The sequence below is a fragment of the Silene latifolia genome, chromosome 1 (assembly GCF_048544455.1).
Source record: "Silene latifolia isolate original U9 population chromosome 1, ASM4854445v1, whole genome shotgun sequence".
NCBI lineage: Eukaryota > Viridiplantae > Streptophyta > Magnoliopsida > Caryophyllales > Caryophyllaceae > Silene > Silene latifolia.
In genome coordinates, this window is record NC_133526.1 from 152,895,866 (window position 1) to 152,914,725 (window position 18,860).

The window sequence follows — 18,860 nt, forward strand, 5'->3', positions numbered from 1 at the left end:
GCTAGCCAATAGAGCAATTTGGCTCTCTAGCAGTTTCATCCCGGCCTCTCTATCTTGGGACTCCTTTTGCAACATATTCTTCAACTCAGCAAACTCAAAATTTTGGGATTGTTGTTGCTGTGGCACATAGGGAGGTTTTTGGTACTGTTGTTGCTTATGAGAAGGCACATAAGTCTGCTGCTGCTGCTGCTGTGGAGGTTGAGTCGGATTCAGGACATTCTGGTTACTCCACCTCAAGTTGGGATGGACATTCGGCTCATAGTACGTGTTTGTCTGCCTGTAATGTTGAAAGGCAGCACAAGACTCGAAGGGACTAGGACAATTTTCTGAAACATGTCCCTCAGCTCCACATCTTCTACAGACGAAAGGACCGTCTCGAAACAAAGAATCACATGATACATCCCTCCTTTTGAAGCTCCTCCCAACTCGTATTTGTCAAACTTCGCCGTGAGAGCCTCTAATGCGCTACTGAGAAGGGGATTCAAGACTCCTCCTCCGATTGCCTCTCGAATTCCCATATTCAACTTTATGGGTGGCTAAGTCATCAATGATCTTCCACCCCTTAGTCTCTCCCATATTCTCAAAGAAATCGGCCATTGGTCAAGACATCCAAAATAGCCCTTTGATCGTCATACAGCCCGTTATAGAACTGATTGCAAAGACTCCATTTTTCGAACCCATGGTGCGGAATGGTTCGCACCAGCTTTTTGAAACGGACCCATGCTTCATGAAAGTTCTCATCAGGTCCCTGTTTAAAGCTCGTGATCTGAGCTCTAATGGCATTCGTCTTCGAGGCAGAGAAGTATTTCTTGTAGAATGCCAAGGCCAAAGAATTCCAGTCGGTGATCCCATGAGCAGCTCGATCCATATCTCTGTACCACTCCCTTGCAGCATCACGGAGTGAGAATATAAACATGGTCTCCTTTATCTGGTTCTGGGTCACACCGGTCGGTAAGGGTATAAAGCAGCAATAATCGATAAATATCTCCATATGCTTGGCTGCATCTTCATTTGCAACACCCCAGAACTGGTTCCTCTCAACTAAGTTGATATAGGAAGGCTTCGGTTCGAATTTCCTATCAGCTCCAGGTAATTCGAACCCCTTGTATAGATTTTCAGCTGTCGGCTCAGAATGACTTGCTATAGTTGCTTCTTCAGCCATGACTGGAATTTTCGGAGATTTGACTGTCTCAGCTGAAGAAGTAGAAGCAGGAGATGTAGGTGGGTCTTCTTCGAACAGTTCGTTCTCGTAGTAACTAGACAGAGTACTCAGCTCTTCCTCTGTCGGGAATACCCTTGATGATCGTTTCAACTCACGCAAGGATTTCTCAATCTCAGGATTAAACGGTACTAGTTCACCACCCTGTGACCTGAGCATAAGAAGAAACTACAAAAAGAATATAAGAAAAGTTTAAGGAACGGATGTCCCTTAAACTAAGAAAGACTAAAAATAAGACAACTAAAAATTAGAACAATTGCCTCCCCGGCAACGGCGCCAAAATTTGATACCCGTCGTGAGGTGTCAAAAATAAATTTATAATCTCCAACTACAACTATAGCTAGCGGAAGTCGGGTCGAACCACAAAGAGGCAGACGTAATTTCTAGTTGTTTAATTTCGGTCTAAGGTAACAGAAATGTGGGGGGTTTTGAGTTGATTTGATCTATAGCTAAGGCGATAAAAGTCAATAAACTAAAAAGACGGATAAAAACAGATATTAAAGAGGTGCAAGGATGGTTGGTTCACTATAATTTCGGCGGCAGTAAACTAAGCAGGTCTAAATCAAACACATGAGGCGGGAAAACAAGAGGTCCTCTCGGTCCACTCTTAACAAATAGCATCTTTCGATCTCGCTACAAGTCCCTAATATCACTAATACTGACTCTCGTCCTGAAAAGTGACTTATAATCTAAACTTTACCTATCTTTCGATCTCAGCATAGTTTAGTCATTTTAATTGGTGATCTAACAACTTTCCCTATCTTTCGATCTAATGGGTCAGCCATACATTAAGCATTCAACTAGTCGCATGCATTCGATTCGTCAAATACAACATTTAAATCAATTAAAACGAAGGTAAACCTCACGTGGTCGGTCGATCGACCGGGTAGGGTGGTCGATCGACCAACACGCGATTAGGGCACCCTAATTCTAGTGCCGCCTACACTATAATTCCCCTACATCCTAGCACAATTAATTTAGCTACTCATGATACTGAAAAAAACAACAATAATCATAACGAAATAAACTATCGAATTCATACTTGAAATAATCAAATAACAAATAGCGATAAACAATAATTGGCTTTGGATACTAACTAGCAATTCTATATCTATGAATAATAAAAGGCAATGGAACTGAAATAAGAATAGAGGAAATACCGAAATTGCAGAGAAAAGGATCCAAAAACCGATTACAAAAGAGTAACTTTATTGACGGAAAATAATCTAACTAATGAATTGTGTTAAGAACTGTATGCTAAAAACTTGATGCCAAAACTGAATAACCTAGCTTACGTTATATAGAATACAACGTAGTTCTTATTCTAAAACCCTATATACTATGGGCTTGCTATTTCTCGATCTTTTAATTCTCGTCTGAGTAGCGGCTTGGTCGATCGACTAAGCACGGCGGTCGATCGACTGAGATGCAGTGTACAGTAGCTTCTGGATCCCGTGGGTTGGTCGATCGACCAAAGGCAGTGGTCGATCGACTACTTTAACTGATACTTGACTTCTATAATCTCGTGGATTTGTCTTTTGGGCCTTGAAATGCGCACCAAGCTCGTTCCTTAAGTGAATTCTTCACGTCAAATACAATGCAGGATACTCGGGGACGGATTTAGCTCAATTTCCGTTGAATTCTTCACATATCTGCAATAATGTACAAAAACACGAAAGTAGACGGAAATAGGGGAAATGGTAGCTTAAACTACACAAATGAGCTCTGAAATGCGTGTAAAATGAGGTGTAAAACATCATATAAATGACACACATCAGCTTTAATGGGCGGCTTCCGAAGATAGAAATCTCCGCAAGTCGATCAGTTGAAAGGGTTGTCTTAAGTTTATTTGCAAAACACGGTTTTGAGTTTGAGTCGGCTCGGAAAACAGTGTATTGTTTCCCAAGATGGTTTTGAAATTTAAAATTTTATGTTTTGAAAATCGGGTTTGAAATGTTTGAAAAGGTCTCGGGGACGGTGCATGGTCCTCGGGATCTCGAAAGTGTCTCGAGAAAAGAGTGTGTGCTTTTCTAGGGTTTTGAAAGAGCCATTGTCGGCGCGAAACGGGTTAAAAACCGTGTCTAGACGCGGCGATTATAACGGCGTAAAAGGTGATTTGAAATGGTTGTGAAAAACCAAGTTTGAAAATTGTCATTACGACGGCCTAGAAAGGCGTGTTGAAATGGTTGTAAAAGCCGGGTTTGAAAATCGTCATTACTACGGCCTAGAAAGGCGTGTTGAAATAGTTGTAAAAACCGGATTTGAAAATCGTCATTACGACGACCTAGAAAGGCGTGCAACGGTCGGTGAAAGACCGAGGTTTGAAACGGCCATTATAACGGCGCGAAAATGTGATTTTGAAAGTTTGAAAATGACACGGAAGGACATATGATCAAGTAGCACATAAGCACTCACAGTTCATTATATTATGCATTATGCTGACACGGGTTTTGGCTTAAGAGGGTGGGTTACACACTAAGCAATCAAACTCCGATTTGCGAGAGGGATACCAATCCAAACAAAATGTGTAAGGAGGGTGCCCTAGCCTCGTGCTCGAAAGTGATGAAAGCTCTTTGACGAAACATAAATGTGTAGCGTCAATGGTATGCTTGACTCAATCGGGATTCGAAACGCGGGGATGAGAAAACTCACGCCGACGAGACGAGCCAATTGGTCGAAAAGGGTTAGGTTGTGGGCCCGGACGAGGAACCCGACCGTGACCGTAATATCAATTAATGCATTCCAACCAAGACCTCGTTCGAGTCTCACCATCTAGGGATCACAAAGACGTAAGTGTCCTAGTCATCCCCAGCGGAGTCGCCAAACTGTGGACATGGGCCACGTCTCGGTCTGTGGATTTGGGGCCACCTACCGGTCCGTAGTCACGAGCACCTGCACACCAGGCCAATCTGTGGACATGCAGCGGTCTTTTGAAAGCCACGCTCGGCGGCGTAAAAATGCTTTCGACCGGATCGTTTTAGGTCGGTCGGTTTCGTCTCGTTAAGGGTCTCGAAACGATTAGAGATGTTCGGAGTCGCCACCAAGAATTTGTGGGATGCCTGTAACCCGTTCGAATTCCACTTTATACCTCGGTCAAATCGAAGCACAAAGCAGCGTTTGACATAGGTATTAAAGATAAGGAAAACGTCCCTCTTTAGCATCCTATCTCTAGAATGACTCTCGTACACCCTGGATAAGGTCGTCCACTGTCCAAAGTTTCTGAGTAAGAGGTGAAGGTACGTATTGGGAAGCCCTTTAATCAGACACCCAATCCCGCCCGCGGTAGCGGCATCTACTGATCGATCTTGGTTGGTTGAATGCAAAAGTTGATAAAACGGTTTAGATGCATGAATGCGCATCAAATAATTTAAACCTAACATGTGAGATCTTTCTAAGTCGGTTGATTTAATCCAAATATCAAGTATAAGATGTCGAGTTGGATTAATGATTGATTTGCATGCAAGACGTAAATTAAACATCCATTTACCGTATTAGGTTTAGGGTGCATAACGTGATCCATTTGTCTTAGTAAAGCGTTTTGCAAATACGATTTTAAATGAACAAATAGTCATCTGATCCGTCCTATATCCGGGCTAACCGGAGTCGGGATCGTCCTGGACTAAGGCTGGAAAGGGAACAGGTCCTGTACCAGACGGCTACATGAGGCGCGAGCCAGCCGGCGGTGTAAAGGGGCCTCCCCTGGTTCTGAAAATAAGAAAGAAAAGGCCTGCTTGAGGCGCGGGTCAACCTACGGTTATATGCCGTGTTCTGACCTTTTGAAAACGTTCTAAAACGCATTGAAAAATGGGCGTTTGAACCCGATTTGATTTAAAAGGGTCGTTTAGACCGCATTTGTTGAATAGAAGAACTAGACTCGAATAATCATCATTATTGTGATGATATTCGGTGTCGGGTTCGACTTTGATAAACTTGACATGAATAGTTTTGAAAATAATTATGAACTAATTGTCTTCAGTTCATTTGAATATCATTAGTCGATACTCATCATCGTACCCGGGTTAAAATCCGGCATGGTATGTAGAACCAAGGATGACTTTGTGTTGGTGACTAATATGTTTATTTTGAAGAATGTAAAGAAATGATGAAAGGCTTTAAAATACCTACCAAAAATGAAATAAAAAGCTTTAAAATACCTTTTAAATGTCATTAACCAAATATTATCACCGAAACACGGATTTGACCGTCATGGTATGAGGAACCAAGGGTGAAAAATGTTTTATGGTTAAAACAAATGAAATAAAAATAAAAAGGGTTTGAAAATATTTGAAATGGTGAAAACCGATTACAAATATGAAAATGAATTAAAGGGAAATGACGAGAACAAACACGGTTGATCTCTGACCTGAACACCCCATTTAGGCGAGGGCAAGCCGGCGAACCAAGGGGCTTCTGTCTCAGGCCAAAAATCAGTTTTGGCTCGTTTATCCCATGTTTTGGTTCATGTTATGCACGTTTTAGCATGTTAAAGTCATGAAACAAATGAAAACATGATAAAAAGAGGATTTTTACACCCTCATACTTACATGTTTGGTTATGGCGAGTGACCGACGTAAGTGTAACAACTCGTTTGGTCGGAAAAAACTCGGTTTAAAACCGTTTTGGTAAGTAAAAAGAGTGTTTTAAGTTTAGTGACGGTGTAGTGGTCGAAGTGGTCGGTCAAGTGATTTAATGCACGAGGACGGTACCAAACAATGTGTAAGGCTTGTATTTACGATCGGTAGGTCGTAAATACGCGTCGGATTGTGACTTAAGAAGTCGAGTCGAGAATTTTAAGGGAGAAAAGAGGGGGCGGACACTCGCGTAACTCTCAAATGGGGGGCATTTGAGGGGTATTTATTGGGAAATGAGTGGGTTGTGTGAGTTTTGAGCGATGTGGCCACCTGGGCTGCTCAAAGAGGCGCGAGCCACGTCGCGGGTCTTCGAGGTGTGTTGTCGCTTTCACATAAACGCAATCATGATTTGTTCTATCCTAGGTTTTGTAGTCATATGTTTGGTACTTAACCAAACATAAATCCGGGAAAACTTAAGGTAGAAGGTTTGAAATGTTTTGTTTTTGGTGGTTGACTCGGTTTGACTCGTTGTTGGAGTCGGGATTTGAATTTTTGAGTCGGTATTTGGTCCGGTGTCGGTTTTGACTCTTGTTAGTGTCATTGCGACCCCGTCGTCGTGCATTAAACACTCCAGATATTTTTGAAATGTTTTGAAATGTCTTATTTTCGAAATCGTTTTAAGTTTTCCGACGTAAAGTTGTACACAAACTGTCGATCAAACGCCGCGATTCCAAAACATGCTGTAGTCCGATAATCATCGGGTGTTTGTTGGAGTCTCAGCAGATACTGGGTATCTACACCATGACACCTTAGGACACTCTCTCTGAAGCCAGAGATAGCCATCAGCTACTGTGTATCTCCCCTTATTCCTGCTCCAAACCCTAGCATTGAATCCACCTCTAATTTGTTCTTTGACTTGACAAATTTTTCTCCATGTCCAGCTGGTATTTATGGTAGGTTTATAATCCATCCAGTCCTGGTTCTTAATATATATATATATATATATATATATATATATAGAGAGAGAGAGAGAGAGAGAGTCAAGATCCGGTGAGAACTCCTAAATATTTGAGGATTGAGGATTTGTGAATACAATATCACAAGTTCTTCAATAAAATATCACGAAAAATCAGACCTTTGTCAAAAAAAAAAAAAAATTGGAAATTGTTTTGTTTTTTTTTTGCACAGGTGTTTTTTTGTGTGATATTTTATCGAATAACCTGTGATATTGTATTGAAGAACCTCTAATATTGTAACGCAGTCCTCAATCCTCAAAAAGATAGTGTATCCTCACATGATCTCATTCCTATATATATATATATATATATATATATATATATATATATATATATATATATATATATATATATAGAGAGAGAGAGAGGCCGGATCCGGTGAGGCACCTCATTATGGCGAGGCGGCCGGTCTCACCAAATTACTACCTTGGACTCATTTGCATTATACATGGATGGGCTGATTTTGTAATGTTGGACCGAAAAACAAGGATGAAAATTAGGGGTCAACAAAAAACTTTTCATTTGGTCCAAAACACTTTCTCTCTCTAATCTAAAAAAAGCCCAAATACCTTATTCTCTCTAATCTAAACAAAAGGCCCAAATTCTTTCCTTCCAAAACTATTGAGCTTTCACGTTATACAAAAACACTCAAGGTCGATTTCAAAGAGAGCTACAATATCATCAAATCTGTGAGACGATTTCATCATATTAATCAAATTCTGACAATCAAAGAGGCGAATTCATCAAATTAATCGATTTCTAAGAAGATTTCGAGGTAATTTCCAGGTAATTTCATATTATTTGATGAAAAATTGATTTTCTTAACTTCGTTCATTAATTGATGATATAATGATCAAATTTGAACAAAATCGAACTGTTTTGTAAATTTATAAGGATCAAAATCAAGTATTTCGTTAGTTTAGGGTTTGAATTCGATCAAAACTGAGCAATTGAGCAATTTCGGAATTCGCGGTGTAAAATTTGTTGATTTTGTTAATTCATTCATTAATTGATTATAATTCGCGGTGTAAAATTGACGTTGCAGCTTTAATTTCAATGGAGATTACGGACATTACAATAACTGGTGATAATACTGCTGAAAAACAGTAATCTCCGTTTTTTTCATTTTTTTTATGAAGTCGTTTTTTGCTATTCTCCTGATTTTGTGAATATGTGAGGTTATATTGTGAATCTAATAAGTTATTTCGTAAATCTGAGAAGTTATTTCGTTAATGTAGGCTATAATATCCTGAATTTGATCGAAAATAATCAATTTCGCCCTACTTATTATGGTATTACTGCTGATGTTGCAGGTCTAACTCCTGATACTGCAACGACTCCTGATAATAGTGCTATTACAACAGGTATTCTGTTTTGTCCCTATTTTATGAATTTGAGACGTTTTTTTTGTTCTGGTTTTGTGAATCTGAGAGGTTATTTTGCGAATCTAGGAGCTAATTTTGTGCATCTGAGAGGATATTTTGAAAATATAAACTGTTCGTTTTGTGAATCGAGAGGTTATTTTGCAAATCTAGGAGCTAATCTTGTGAATCTGAGAGGTTATTTTGTAATTATAGACTGTTCTGGTTTTGTGAATCTGAGAGGTTATTTTGCGAATCTAGGAGCTAATTTTGTGCATCTGAGAGGATATTTTGAAAATATAAACTGTTCTGGTTTTGTGAATCTGAGAGGTTATTTTGCAAATCTAGGAGCTAATTTTGTGAATCTGAGAGGTTATTTTGTAATTATAGACTGTTCTGGTTTTGTGAATTTGAGAGGTTATTTTGCGAATCTAGGAGCTAATTTTGCGTATCTATAACATCCTGAAACTTGGATCGTGGCAGAAATTGTTTGACATTGTCTATTTTGTGAATTAGAGTGCTTATTTTGTGAATATAAGAGCTAAATATAATATTCAGAAAACTTAAAAATCTTGTAATTTTTCATCACATAAAATTTCGCAGGCAACATTCAAAAATAAAATAAACTTAAAACAACAACATTCAAAAATAAAATAAACTGAAAAGCTGAAAAATTAAACAAGATATGATATTTGTTTAGTTTATCAATCACCCCTATTTGTTCGAGGCAATGCACATAGAGCAATATTGATATAGCTATAGGTGCGCGTTCATCTGCATCGAGTGAGTGATCTTCCCGCATGTTTAAATGGATATGGGACTCTTCTACATACTGGAGTGTAGCTAAAATATTGTGAATCAAGCCTTGATGCTACCCATAGAAAGGGCCCCTGAACTCGGGAATAGGTAGCCAGCCATTCAGATCTAGTACGCCCAAATTGCTCGAACTTCTCCTGCAACTTAAAAGCCTGTTTGCAGCCATTGTCATTTGTGCCAAATTGGATTAGTACTAATCCCATAAAATGACAAGTCTGCCTGCAGATAACAGGCACCAAAGACTCTATCTCATAACCTTGGCTCGATAAACAATCGCCAATTTAGAGAGGTCAGGACAAACATACTTCCCGTTTTGATTCATATAACCTGGAACATTCGCCAAAACACAAGTATAGGGAAATACAAATAAATGAGACATTGTGTGCAAATAGGGATGTTTGAAATGTTTTACAGAAGAGAGAAGAGAGGTTATTGGGATATACTATTATGTTTTAGAAATTAGGAATTTATAGGCCTGGTATTTGGCACAATCACAACATTGCCTGTTCGCATTACCCATATATTAAATTTTTGATTGAATGCTTTCTGATTGTTCAATGTCCTTTTCTTGGGAATGGAAGTGTTTTTAACAAATCAACAAAATATCTAGATACATACAACCTGACCTTTTCTTAAAAGTGAATTCATAATCTTCACCCATTTTTTTTTTTTTTAATTATTTGAACTAATAATCTGATACTTTATTTAGTGAATCTCGGCTTTTATTTGGTGAATCTCAGCCTATAGTTAGTGAATCTTGGGCCTTATTTTCTGAATCTCTGTTGTTAAACGTTACTGATGCAATTTATTTATTTCTTATAGTTGGTGAATCTTGTACCCTAGCTTGTGAATCTTGGACCCTAGCTTGTGAACCTCAGACCCTAGTTTGTGAATCTTGGGCCTTATTTTCTGAATCTTGGGCCTTATTTTCTTAATCTCAGCCTATAGTTAGTGAATCTTGGACCCTAGTTTGTGAAACTAGAAGGTTATTTTGTGAAACTTAAATAACTAATATATACAACCTGGGTAAGATTAAAACTAAATAAGATGACAAATTCTGAAAAGGTTGCACAAGTTCGCACCATTGAATGCTTTAATTGTCTTGTATCAGTATTATCTATGGTTGTCCTTGTATTCATACTTATTATGGTGTTCCTACTATTTTGTTTATTTGAAACATTATTATCGTGAAACTGTAGTTGTTAATGTTAATATAAGAGCTAATAAGGCTCAAATTGACGCGTTGCGCTTCAATTTCAATGGAGATTACAGACATTACAGTAACTGGTGATAATATTGCTGTTGAAACAGGTAATCTCCTTTTTTTTCGCTATTATCCTGATTTTGTGAATATGTGAGGTTATTTTGTGAATCTAATAGTGAATTTTGTAAATCGGAGAAGTAATTTCGTGAATGTATGCTATAATATCCTGAATTTGATCGAAATTTATCAATTTCGTCCTACTTATTATAGTGTTCCCGCTAATGTTGCGTTCTAACTCCCGATACTACAAAATGACTCTGATAAGAGTGCTAGTGCAACAGGTATTCTGTTTTGTCCCTATTTTACGAATTTGAGACGTTATTTTGGTCCAGTTTTGTGAATCGAGAAGTTTATTTGCGAATCTAGGAGCTAATTTTGTGCATCTGAGAGGTTATTTTGAAAAATATAGACTAATATCCCGAAACTTGGCTTGTGACAGAGGAACTTAGATGCTAATATTGTGAAACTTGATTTGTGAATCGCCTATGTTGCTCTGTTTGGCAAAACTTACTAATTGAACCGAAGAAACATCAATCTTTTATGAATTTGAGATGTTATTTTTTTGAGATTGTTTTGCTTTTCTCCTTATTTTGCGAATCAGATAGCTTATTTTGTGAATATAAGAGCTAATTATTTGTATCTAGTAGGTTATCTATTGAAATATAGACTATAAGATCCTGAAACTTGGTTTGTGGCATAGATTATGAACCTTGTATGCTAATATTGTGGAACTTTATTTGTTAATCTCCTATCTTGCACTTTTGGCTTATTTTGTGAATCTACAATTTTCATTGTTGATTCCAATGTTAATCGGTGAAGCTTCTACCTCTCTTGTGTTAACCAGCCCTACAAAGACCAACTATTTCCACACCTACTACTCTTATAACTTACACACCGAGTGGCAGCCAACAATGGATAAATAGGATTGATGAAAAGTTTACACCAACGATTGGGAAAACATTTATTGACTTAGACTCGGCGATCTTTGTTTTATGAAACGTACGCCGTTGCTTGTGGGTTTAAATCAAGGAAATCTTCAAGCAAAAGGTTTCGTGATGATATTATCGAAACAAAGTGCATGGTTTGCAATCGGGAAGGTCAGTAATAAGAAGAAAAGACGACCTGCCCTAACCGGTGTTGCGAAAAAGGCGGATGAATCCGTTGCATCGAAATAACGAAATAGGTAGTACAAAGAGCAAACCGAACAAACCAACTGCTAAACGTAGGGTGAAAAAAGGTGGAGGAGAGGCAGAGAGTTCCAACAAAGGGTCAACCACAAGAATAACAAAGATTAGAAGGTGGGGCTGTCCAAAGAATGATAAAGTTCAAGTTCCATGAGAACAAGTACATGGTTGACGTGTTTATTGAGGGTCACAATCACCCGGGATGTTGTGAAAAATAAGGAATTTGAGAAACTTGCTTTGAAAATATCAATGAATTTCATATGCAAATGATTGTCGACAATTCAAAAGCAAATGTTGGTCCTAGCTTAACACACCAACTATGCACTCAACAATTGGGTTGTTTTCAAAATGTCGGGGCAACATGATCAAGCAATTCAAAAATTTTCAGAGGTCAATGAAGTGTCTAATGAACAGTCATGATGGGGAAATGTTCAAATCACGCTTAGACACCCTAGTCAAACAAAAGGGCTCCACTTTGTTTATGAAAAAGATTCCAAGAATGCATTGACAAGGATTTTCTGGACGAATTGTGACATGCAAAGAGCGTATGCTCTGTTTGGGGATGGAGTTTCATACGACCCAACTTATGGTACAAACAAGTACAACATGACGTTCACGCCTTTCACGGGCGTTGACCATCATAAAAGGTCAATCACATTTGCATGTGCGCTTATAGAACATGAAAACGATGAGTCATTCATGTGGGTATTTGACCGATTTAAAGCAGCTATGGGTGGGAAAGAGCCCAACTACATAATCACTGACGAAGACCCAGGAATAATTAAAGCAGTTCCAGGTATGTTTATGAAATTTGCAAATCGTACCTATTAACTTGTGAAACTTCATATTAAATTGTGAATCCTACACTTGTGAAACTTCATATTAAACAAGTACATGAGTTTCACAAAATAACCCCCCAGATTCACAAAATAAGCTATAGGATTCACAAAATAAGCTATATGATGTATAGTCCGAATCTGAGGATAAGACTTGAGATTTACATAATAGTGCATCGTATGACTTTGTTATGTGAAACTGCGTGAATTTAGTTATTATAAAATGATGGTGACGGTCGATAATTTGATTTTGTTCATTGCGGCTAAGTTCAAAACAAATGAAACATCGGTTTTGCATGTGGCACATCATGAAGAAAATAACTGACAAGGTTGGGAGTAAAATTTGTAGAGATACCGACTTTTTAACCCGTCTGAACGGTGTTGTATGGGACGATGACCTGGAGCCCGGGGAATTTGAAGAGAAGTGGCTTAAAGTCATGAACGATTTCTCCTTGGAAGACAATACGTGGTTGAATGGGAAGTTCGCTGATAGACACACATGGATACCCGCTTATTTCAGAAATGTGCCAATGGGCGGTTTACTACGAACTACACAAAGGTCAGAGAGTGCTAATAGTTTCTTTAAGCGGTTTGAAAACAAATACGGGACATTAATCGAGTTCTTGGTGCGCTATGAAAGCGCCACCGACCACCAAATGCACTGCTTTGAAGCTCCGTGAAGAGGAGAATGCGAATTCAATCCACGAAACACTTGTATGGGTCAAAATGGGAGACACAAGCAGTGAGAAGCTATACCCATGCGATGTTCTACGAGTTCCAAAACCAGGTGAAGCTTTCAATAAATACCTGCAGTTTGGTTGGATACACTCCGCCAGATCCTGTGAGGAACTTTGAAGTGTCGTTAGTTGAGGATGCAAAGAAAGGACTAAAATTTGCGGTTGAGTGCGGTAGAAGCACGAATGATGTAAGGTGCACATGTAAACTGTTTGAAAGGAGAGGTATTTTATGCAGTCACATCATTTGGGTTTGTTCGGGAAAGTTTAAGGACATACCTGATAAATATATTTTGCAAAGGTGGAGCAAGAATGCACTCAAAAGTGACGTTTATGATTGGAATGGGAATCATAGAGAGAAATACAACAATACCAAGACAAAAACAGATTGGAATGTCTGTGGTGTGGTCTCGAGATTCATTAATCTGTTGGTATGCTCAAAAGGAAAGAAGAGTCGGATGTGAGAGAGTTTGCCAAGTTAATCAAGGAATTCAGGACAAAACTAGAGGGAAACACTCAACCGTTGACAAAACAAAGAATGATTGAGCTTCTCTGGGCTGCAAGGTTCCGGAAGAAACCAACATCTTACCGCCTAATGTGTCTAGGAACAAAGGCTGTGGTAAACGGTTGGTGAGCAAGAAAAATAAGGCAATCAAGAAGGCGGAAAAAGCAAAAAGGTTGTGTGCTAACTGTAAGCGCAAGGGCAACCACGACAAAAGGAATTGTCCATATGATTTTGCAGACCTTCCTCCAAAGAACCAGGTTTGCATTCATCTACGCAACTACATCTGATATTAATCAAGTATTTTATTTATCTGTTTATCTTATTTTGAGAATCCCAAAGGTTGCTTTGTGAATCCCAGTCTTAATTTGTGAATCCTGGTCTTGTTATGTGAATCACATATCTTTATTTGTGAATCACGAAATGAGACGATTGTATGTAGTACCTGATATAATTCCTCACTTTTATTATTGTACATTTAATGTTTGTAAACATCTTTCTAATTCCAGCTGTGTCTTTTGCGTAGGGAGAGCTAGCGGACGAAGAAGTAGAAGAGGAAGGGGATGAGGATGAATAATGAAGGAAAGAGTCTTCTTAAGCCTTGAGAAATAGATATGATGATTGAAGAAGACACTGACAATGTTGAAAGGAGCAGACTTTTAGTTTGGCAACATATTATTTATTCGTTTCCAAAAATATGGACATCTTATTTGTTTATCTTATTTTTGTGAATCTGAGAGGTTCTGTTGTGAATGTAAGAGGTTGTTTTATGAATCTTAAATCTTAATATGTACAAAAGACCTGGAAATCTTATTTGTTGGTATTAATTTGTGAATCCTATTAGAAAGGAACGGACAACTGGCTAAGCGGTCTTATTTTGTGAATGACACAATTTAAACATTATTTCATGAATCTTACCGTGTGAATGACAATATATAAATCACATTTATTACCTTCAAACAAGATAGGGACTCTAAATAGAAAATGCCTAAGTACATCTTCTATTCTGTAAGTGCCTCATACTACCTTTTTCGGATTGTTTTGAAATCCGCAACTCGTCATGACCTTTTTCTAATTGAATACATAGGATATGAATACATAGAATAAAAGTAAAATGATCATTATCACCTTCAACCAAATCACCATCTGTGAAGTTAATAAAATATAACCAACATTATAAAAAAAAAGTACAGTACAAATTAATAATCCGGAAAGTAGTTGCGGATTTCAAAACGAATATTACTGAAAACATCATTATCACCTTCAGCCCAATCCACCGGGTCGTTCTCCCATGCAAGCGGAATTGTCTCGAACTCAAAGGAAGGCCCCTTCGCATACAAATATGCGACCAGTCCCAAATCATCTCTATTAGCAACCCATAAATATGGTCCGGACGGAGGTTTAACGTTTTCAAACCACCACCTCGAAGCTTCATTATTATAAAAAGCGCGCTCCAGTTTGCGCGCTTGAAGGAAGCAATTGCGTTCATCTCCCCCTCCAAACTCGATCATTGCATGTCCCTTGAACGTCCCATTGTCGAATAGCCGGGTGGATAGCTTGAACTAAATTCAATCCAGCACCCCGAATAATTTCTACTAATCTGTTAAGATCATATGAGAGAGTTTCCTTTCCAAACCCATCTCTTGTGCTTGGCAAATTATGAAGAATGCACATCACAGGTTTGACGTACGATATTTCGGAACGGCGTCCGAAACTTTCTACTGAATCAAAGGATGCATCAGATTCATAGCCATCAGATTTATAGCCATCAGATTCATAGCCATCAGATTCATACGATGCATCAGATGAATTATTAGAAGACATAATGGTTTTAGGGGGAATTTACTATGGATTAAGTTTGAAGTTTCGGGATAGACGGGTATGGAGGGTTAAATAAATAGATGTGAAACAAAGATAATGAAACAAAGAGATGTGAAACAAAACCTATTTATATAGAAACAAACCGATTGATGAAACAAAGAGATGCATCAGATGCAATGGATAGAGTTGAAATGTGTTTGGTGTGAAACGCTTAAATAAAGAGAATGAATGAATGGTTTGTGTGAAACGTTGTAAATAACAACATTCATGGCACTTGCCACGATGTGTAGAAATGTCTAGAAATGTGTATGTGTGGTAAATAATTAACACAGGTGAAATGTTTGAAATATGTAAATGACGGTTTAATCCAAAAAGAATCACAGGTCTTAATTTGTGAATCCTGGGTCTTGTTATGTGAATCACATATCTTAATTTGTGAATCCTGGAGCAGTCTTTTAGTTTGGCAACATATTTATTTGTTTATCTTATTTTTGTGAATCTGAGAGATTCTTGTGTGAATGTAAGAGGTTTTTTTATGAATCTTAAATCTTAATATGTACAAAAGACCTGGAAATCTTATTTGTTGGTATTAATTTGTGAATCCTGGGTCTAATTTTCGCGATTATTAGGAAGATTCGTAATCTTATTAGAAAGGAACAGTCAAACTCGGCTAAACGGTCTTATTTTGTGAACGACACAATTTAAATATTATTTCATGAATCTTACCGTGTGAATGACAATATATAAATCCGAGGTCTAATATTGTGAATCGACTTGTTTTGTGAATCCATCTTTTGTGAATATCGTCTTTTTTTTTTTTTTTTGAATCTCAGACATTCTTATTCTTTTGTAAATCTCAGGTCTCATTTTATCGACTTATTTTGTGATTCCATCTGTTTGTGAATATCGTCTTTTTTTTTTTTTTTGAATCTCAGACATTCTTTTGTGAATCTCAGGTCTAATTTTGCGAATCAGACGCTTTATAAATCATCCACGTTAAATTTCACAACTTCAAGAGACTAATCAATTCCATTGATTAAAGTCAACTATTACAAACGGAGATCTACTAAATAAGCAGATTAGCACCCAACTAAATGACTAATAACATATTCACTAGAATACTTGATAGATCCTGCATATACCATCTAATACTATACTAACATAATACTTGATTGTATCCACCACAAGTTAAATCCCACGCATAAGGGACAAATGCCTCCGACGAACCAACCGAGATAATAAGTAAGTATACACTGCATAACACCCAAAACTCACAGCAAAAGAATAAATGCTGCCCCGTTTCTACTACACGATCACAAAGACAATCATGAAGAATAAATTCCCAACCAGAGAAGCATACACTCAAAGAACGATCTCCCTGCTTCACATCATATCACCACCATAGACAAGCACATCTTGCTACTTATACTCCTATATCGAAAAACACATACAATATTTCAAAATATATACACGGACAAGCATGGCTCGCTACTATTCAAAATATCGCGGATACTATGAATGAATGGGGACTTGATATGCAAAAGTTATTAAAGAACCGGAACTGTACCGTTCTAGTATTTGCATCCCATGAAAGTAGTTGCATCATTACGGACTTTCAAAATCGGCATTTTCTCGCAATTGTAAGAAATTATAGTTGAAATTAATGAACAACACAGCTTTCAAATACTGATTTCATGTACGTATCTTTGTTCAACTTGTTTCTTACCCGATAATTGTCTGGATTCTGCCAATCACCGAGATCACAGTCCAACATACTCAAATACCTCAACACGTGAACTCCACAATCAAAACTGAATGTAGTATAGTGTTCAACTGTTTAGTAAACAATATTTAATTTCCGTAAAGCAGACACATTAGGGAATAACTTACTTATTTGATTGTTGAGGAACTTTGAGAGTTATAACCCTGTGAGAGTGCAGAAACCGCATGGGATAATATGACGGGGAACTACGTGCCAAAATAGGAGATAATTTGGCCACTGAAAATGTTTCGAGTTAATACGATTATACACTAAAAATGTTTTATATACTCGATTCACAAACCGTCAAGGGTTAGATTAGGCAAATAATTAATACCATGTCTATGGTTGTATTATGTACATCATAAGACTGTACGCAGTTGCTTGAGTTGAGGATGTAATTCGTTTTACTATCCATATCGCATATACAAGCCCACCAATGTTTGTCTTTGATCAGCGGTATAAAAACCTGATATAATAAAGATTAGTCTCCAATTTACAGCCCTACATGTCCACCACAAAAAAAAAAAAAAAAAAAAAATAATAAAAAAAAAAATATTGTGGAGGGACCAGACCTTTCGGATTGTGGCACCATTCACCGGTTTGTATGTCCCACTGATGTATTGATTCCAAATACAAGGGTTTTTCTTCTTTGTACAGTTCTACATACCACAAAAGATGATTTTACAAACCATATCAATTTGGGATAATCAAGATACTTGAATATTTAAACAAGTTCAAAGCTAACCACGATGACAAATCGATGGCAAGTCTGAAGATCCGGTCGATGAAGTGTCGTCTTAATCCCAAACATATCAATCACCTAAAAAAAACAATATTAGGAATGAAACAAAAGATTACAGATAATACAATGGAATGAACGCTGATAGTAGACTACTTACTTGATCCATAACCCACTGACGCGGTCTAAGCGTAGATAAACCCGCTCGTGTGACTTCCATCCACTCAGTACACACCATAGCCTCGCTGTAGTAAGGCACATTAAGAAACATTACTAGAATTAAAGTAAAGGGGCAAGGGAAAAGCACAAAAAAATAAAAGTAAAGGGGAAAAATACTTACTGTATGACATCTCTTCCTTTGCGGTGCCAAATAACCTTCACAAGGTGGTCTTGAGAATAAGGTAGACGCGCGGTAGCCCCGACAAATATTAATAAGACAGCTTAAGATCTGTGATTCACAAATCAAGATATTTGATTCACATAATAAGACCAACGATTCAGAAATTAAGAACAACAGATAAAACCAAAAATAACATCTAAGATTCACAACACATGATTAATAAGGGAATGGGTCATACATAGGCACACAATTCCACTCTTCTGCACTTCGTTCGACAGTAGCTTTCAACATGTTGTCACCGGAGGTCATAATTCGAAGGCATAACTTCAATGCATAGCGTTTCAGTTGACTTACCTATAAATGCAAAACAAAAAGTCCTTATAATTATTCCAAAGTTCACAGAACGGCCCCAGTTTTCAGAAATTAACTCCGTGTCCGACAAATCTAACTCTCAGGTTCACAAGGTTAAGTAAAGGTATCTTACAGAAGTTATAATTAAAGGACAGTCAGTTTTGTTCCCTTTGTAATGCTCCAACAGGTGAAACAAATAGACGCCGGTATCCATTTCACCGGACTTCAAAATTGAAGGAGGGATAAACAACTCGAGGCATCATGTCGCCATGCTGCGAATCTTGGTGAAACCCAATTAATGAGCCTGTCTTTTCTGCCGCACGACACAACCTAAATTAGCACTT

At 37.8% G+C, this 18,860-nt stretch overlaps 1 non-coding gene across 1 annotated transcript; it reads left to right on the top strand.

The window, feature by feature from the left end:
- The first annotated feature begins 674 nt into the window (after positions 1–674).
- LOC141621170 (small nucleolar RNA R71) lies at positions 675–781 on the top strand. Its single transcript, XR_012532129.1, has one exon. It is a non-coding gene; the product is annotated as a small nucleolar RNA R71 (small nucleolar RNA).
- Positions 782–18,860: the final 18,079 nt, after the last annotated feature.